Source organism: Fukomys damarensis, unplaced genomic scaffold (genome assembly GCF_012274545.1).
Source record: "Fukomys damarensis isolate Sample0158 unplaced genomic scaffold, DMR_v1.0_HiC HiC_scaffold_9, whole genome shotgun sequence".
Lineage (NCBI taxonomy): Eukaryota > Metazoa > Chordata > Mammalia > Rodentia > Bathyergidae > Fukomys > Fukomys damarensis.
Genome location: NW_022900921.1, coordinates 21,905,215 through 21,911,214, shown reverse-complemented (window position 1 = coordinate 21,911,214; position 6,000 = coordinate 21,905,215). Strand labels below are relative to the sequence as shown.

Genomic DNA, 6,000 nt, shown 5'->3' with positions numbered 1-6,000 from the left:
AAAAAAAAAAAAAAAAAAGTCAAGGGCTCTCCTCAGTTTCTTTCAAAATCCTCCATGTTCCCTGGTTCCCTATTTTTCTTGTATTTGGCCTCTTTGGCCTCAATTTTCTTTCCCTTGTCATGTTTTTCTTGCCTTCTTACTTCTCTTTCCCCTCTTATCCTTTCTTTTCTTCTTCTTCCTTTATTTCTTTCTGTTCATTCCCTTCTCTGGGCCTGTTCCCCCGCTCCCGCCTCTTTCTCCCCCTTCTCTTCCTCTGTCTCTCTCTTCTGTCCATCTCTCATGTGCTCCGACTTTCTCTTCTTATCCTCTCAGTTTCCCTCTTATTTTCCAGCCTGACCCTCATCCTCCACTGGATAAGACACCATTATCAGAAGCCCCATGTATTGGTCTCTGGAAGCAGACACATTTTCTGGAGTTGCCAGGACAGATCGCAGTCCTGGAGAGTCAGAGAGGAGCCCGGCTTTTGGCGAGGTCTCGACCTTCACCACACACAGACACACAGGCACACACACTCTGCAGGTGGGAAGAGAAGGGGCTGCTATTGACCTGCCCTGGAGATTCACCCAGAGGAAAGTAGGGCTCTTAAAAATAACATCAAAGTGGGGAACATAGAATCAAACTTCAGGGAGAAAGAAGAGAGAACTTTCTTGAGTCAAGTTTCTTTCCAGCTGCAGGACAAGCAGGCTTCCCAGTTCCTACACAGATTGCAAATCCTTCAACCTGCACCAAGACATGGAAGGAGCCAGGCCAGGAGAGCCTAACTCACCGCCGTGCCTTCCCCACTTCCAGCCCCAGCTTGAGCCTAGAGGTCCATGGTCTTGTGCCCCCTTGCCACCCGGCAGGGGGCTCCCTTTTACACTCATGCTTGGTGGTGGCTTGTGTCCTAGCAGCACCCCACCCTCTATCAGGCCCTCAGCTTAGGGATTGGGTGGCCGTCCCCCTTTTTAAAGAGCAGGCAGCTTATTCCCTGACTGCGTCCTAGTAACACCTGAAAGCTCTCTGATTGAGCTGATTGGAGGAAAACAAGAGCGGTCTCTCTAGTTCTGCCCCCTCCTGCTCTCCTGCCAGTACTTCCTTCTTTCCATTCAGCTTCCTCCTGCTTCCCGCACACCCCATAGTTCACCGAGGCCGAAGAAGAAGGGGTTGAGTGAAAGGGGTGCTTCCCGAAGAAGTCTCCTCTCTGCTCTCCACAGTGGTGTCAGGAAGTGTGCCAAACGGGAATGCCACTGACTGTGCCCTGAGGATTTTGCAGGTAACTCGGTGAGAGGGCTTTTCCCAGACCCCCGAGGAACCACCTTTCTCACTAAAGGTGTGTCTTCTTAGGTGATGTTTACAGTAAGTGAAGGGTAGGCTTTTGTTTAACATATCTTTACCAGGACACATGACTTGCTGAGGATGGGTCACTAAATTTCCAAAGAACACTCCCATTGCGACCCACCAGTACCCATCCAAAGCTGTATGATTAACTGAGCATGTATGATTAACTCAAAGCTCATCTGAGAGAGTGAAACACAGCAAAGAATCATCTGTGGGGAAACCAACCACAGCACTGTTTATAACTGACAAACAGCAAGGAACCTCAATTTCCAAGAATAGGGGTTTGATTAAATAGTGTATCATCCAAATGATGTACCATTGTGTAACCAGGAAAATGAGATTTTAGAAGAATAATTAGGGATAGGGAAAGATGTTTATGTTCTAATAATATTTGGAGAGGCAGGCTGCAAAGCATCATTTCTGAGTAAAATTATAGTACCTTCACCTGTATAGAAATCTAGAAATATAAATACAAACTGTCAGTTATTGTTTTCAGATGAGGAACTGGATGTGACTTTTACTGTAGTTTCTGATTTAAATAAATAGAGAAAGGCAAGCACACAGATTTGCTTTTGGCTAAGTGTCAAAGGCAAGAGTAATATGGGGGGCTCCGCAGCAAACATGGGCTATAAAAGGAGGGCACCTAGCTACAGCTCTGAGTCTGGCACTCAGCTGGGTGGTTCGGATTTGCCCAGGCTCATGTTTCCCAGGTGAACATGTAAACGAGGGCAGTACTTGACTCACGTGGTTGTCAGTGAGCATTCAGTAGGCAATGGAGATAAATCACTTCACATGGTGCAGAGAGGAACACAACAAATACTAAGTATATGTGGCAGTCAGTGTAGATACATACAATCAAGCACACCCGAGTTTGCTACCTTGTGAGTTAATTGATCTGTTTTGACAGGTGGTGGCTGAGGATTACAGTAAAAGGAGGGGAGGTTATTTAGTGTTGATGCCAACTGGATGGCCAGAGTCCACCACTGGTAGGTGACAGAGAGGGTCCAGAGTCACCGAGTTCATGGCTGAACTGGTTTGAGACCCAGTTTCCAGGCTTCACTCTGGCCCTCTTTGGCTGCGTCACGGGGGTCTTCTTGCTTAGAGCTGGTTTTGGAGGAAGCTCACCTGAGTTTCCTGAGTTGCCTGCAGCTCTGAGATAAGATGTATAAAGTGGGGTCTGACTTAAGAGGCCTTGTCCATTTCGCACCTCCGTTTTGTACCCAGAGTCGGGGGGGGGGCGCGGTTTACAGCGTCTTGTGCCCTCTCAGGCCTTCCTCTCAGGGTTAGACCTTTAGGCCAGGGTGTCCTAAGAGCCCCAAGGGGCCCCTCATTCCAGGCTTTCCTGAGCACTGGCTGGACGTCTTGCAGTGGACAGCAGAAGCTGCCTACTTTCACTGTCCAGGTCAGGCTTCAGAGTCAGCCCCAAAGGCCTCTTGGCTAGATCCAGGATCTCTGGTGAAAGAAGTATCTCACTTTGTGAATGAAGGAATTTTAGAGTGTTTGAAATTTCCCAGGAATGAAAATTCAACTCTGAGAAGATGCATGTCTAATTTCAGAGAAAAAAACCCAACAAAATGATAAAAAGGAAAAGTAGAAAAGCCAGAATCTGATCCACAGAGGAATACTCGGGATACAGTTTACCTACTCCAGTCCAGAGAGAAGCCTTCTTGCATGAGAAAGACCGTATAGACTGAACCTCATATTGGGATATCAGGGACAAGGCAATAGAACCTTAAAAGCATGGGTTTTAGGGTTGGGCAGAGCTGAGTTCAAATCTGTACTTTGCTATTTGGTAGGTGTATTTGGTAGCTTAGCCAAGTTTCTTAATATCACAAGGCTTTTGTTTGCTTATCTATAAAATGGGCACACAAATACCATCTGTCTTGGAGAATTTGAAGGGAAAAGTGATGTACTGCGTGTAAAGTTTATAGCCTAAGGTCTGGCAAAGGCACATAATGAGAGGGATGATGAATGCTGTGAATGACTGGACCCTAGAAAGGAGAGGTCTCCCTAGGAGGGAGGCCCAGCATCACCTTCCCCTCCATTGGTTTTTCCCTTGGGAAAATCGTGCCATCGGGAGCAATGCACTTCAGGAAGGAGGAAGGGCCTGCCTCTCTTTCTGGAACGTGTGCCTAGAAATCAGCTGCTGATAGTGCCAAGTCCGAACACCCAGGCTGGCTGAAATCCTAAGAGAAGGGAAGCCCCCCGCCCCCGACTGGCTAACCAGGGCCACCACCTGTGGCTCTGACCTTCAGGAGGTGGAGAATTGTGCTCTTTGAGAGGCTTGATCTGAATCCATCTAACTGTGTGTGTGCGCGCGCGCGTTGACTGGGTTCTCTGGACCACGTTGTGAAGGATCCAGTGCCCTGCTTAGCACTGAGGACACAGGCAGAGGGTGGGTGTGTAACCACAGAGATGGAGAAAAGCAAGTGGGAGCTGACCTGGATGAAGGTCCGCTGTGGCTGCTGCTGGATCACAGAGCAGGGAGTAAAGAGGTCAGCCTTGGCGCCGAACTCTGTGTTCCTCAAACCTGCTTCTACTCCTTAGACACTCTGATACCTTAGGTTGTAATGAAATGATTCTGGGCCCTGGTTTTTCCATCTGAATGAGAAAATCCAGCCACTTCTGAGTGTAGCTGTGAGGACTCAATGCTAGGAATGCTCAGGAAACACCAGCCCTCCTTAGGGATGCAGGAGCCACAGAGATGAGAGTTGCTGAAAGTCTACCAGCCGGGGCTGCAGAAGTCCCAAGCTCATGGACCTTATTTGCTTGATCCAAAATCCACCTTTGTAGGGGCTTAGCTTTACATTTTCTTTCTCCTCTTTACACACAAAACACATGTAGCTTCTAAGTTCCCAGGAGTCTGGCAGAGTCGAAACAGCTTGGGGTGGCGAATCAGGATTAGGGACGAATTTAAACTCTGTGCCAGTTTCCTTATTTATAAAACGAGGACAAGAAATGGTATTTCTACCTATCGGCCACAGTTCTCTCTTACCTGGGCTTCCTGTCCTGCCTGGACAGCAACATTCATAAGGATTGTCTTGGGGGTGCTTTGGGGCTTGTCATGGGGATGGCATCTCTGTCCCAAGAGCGGGCTTTGCGGAAGTTGAGCTGAGGCATTAGTGGGGCTTAAGGTGATCCTGGTACCCAAAGACTTTTTTTTTGCTGGGGGAGTCTATTGAGCAAGAACCTGAAGAAACACAGGTCAATGCTGCCCTCTGGTGGTCTTCTCTTTAAAGGCAGGACATAGAGAACACGGATTGGGTGAAATTTCGGGGGGAGAGCAGAATGAGAAGGAAGCCTGACATTCCCAGGGTGAAGAGTACTTCAAGAAGGAAGCATGTGCTTTTGTTGCAGTGGGAATGGTGAAAACTGGCTTGGAAACGAGGTCATGTCTTAGCAGGCAGCCGAGCAGCAGTTGAACAGGATGGATACGAACCTGATTCCTGTGACTATGTTTTCCGAATGCCTTGACATTGTTTAATCTGAGTCTGCTCACCTGTAGAATGGCTGTTGCAAGGACTGAATGAGAAAATGCCTCTGTGATAAGGCCTGGCTGTCGTTCATCTCTCCATTCAACAAAAGCCAGATGGTTTTTGCCCTTTCTGGATTGGTGGTCAGGACACTGTCTTGTAGTCACACAGTTTAGAGGCTCGTATTTCTCATGCATTTTGCCACGGCTGGGTCGTGTCTGTGGTTTGATTTACCTATAGTTTTTAATTGGCTTTCTATTTTTTTTAAAAAATGTAGTGAACTTTAAAGATAAATTCTACATAACTTCTACAAATGGATCATCAGTAGCCAGCATTATCCCTTGCCATAAATTAAACAAGAATAATTAACCTTAAACCTTACTGTGCTGGGTACAGCCTGAACTCACCCGATTTTATAAGCAGCCATAATCATGCACAACTCTCTTAGGATTTTTTTTTCATGAAAGAGTTGAATTTAACAAAAACAGTATGGTCAGTTTTGCTTTTTATTTGTTAGAGTTTGGGTTATTAACACTTATTTTTATGAGATATTTACTAAGAACTTCTAAGTAAAGAGGTTGCCTTAATATTTTATAATTTGTTATTAAAGTCTGAGAGTGGTACCTGCTCTGTGTTTGGCAGATTTCTATTCTTGCTTTTTCTGGGCTCTCCTGATTTCAGTGCACAGGAGAAGCCTGTCCCTAACTTTCTGCCCCAGTCCCATGAAGTGGACAATTTCCTCACTGCCAAGTGTGGGGTTCATTCCCAAACCCACTCTCTCCCTTCTGAAGCCTACTTCAGGCAGGAGTCCTTGGGGTGTTTGGAGCTGTTCTGTCTTCTGCTTCTAGCCCTCATTACCCTCTTACCCTCTGTCTCATCTTCCAAAGCATTCAACTTCTTAACCCCTGACTCATGGCTGTTTAATGGTGTGTTCCCTATCCTGGGAACACTGCATTTCGCAGAGCAAACTAATAATTGCTTCTTACTGAATAGTCATGCACTGCATTGCAATGTTTTGGTCAGTGATATATCGTGTAAACAATCAGTCCCATTATAATGGAGCTAAAAATTTCCTATTGCTTGGTGACATATTAGTACTGTGATAATGTAGCCCAGTGCATTCCTCATGTGATGTGGAGATGCTGATGTATGCTGCCAGTGATAAGAAAGCATAGCACCAACAATTATGCAGAAAACATGGTTCTTGATA

General features: G+C 46.4%; 1 long non-coding RNA gene across 1 annotated transcript in view; it reads left to right on the top strand.

Moving 5' to 3' along the window:
• Nucleotides 1-1,031: 1,031 nt before the first annotated feature.
• Nucleotides 1,032-6,000, top strand: part of LOC104860883 — a 54,127-nt gene continuing 49,158 nt past the window's right edge. The window contains exon 1 of the long non-coding RNA XR_779837.1: nucleotides 1,032-1,252. This is a non-coding gene — a long non-coding RNA (uncharacterized LOC104860883). The remainder of the gene's footprint in view (nucleotides 1,253-6,000) is intronic.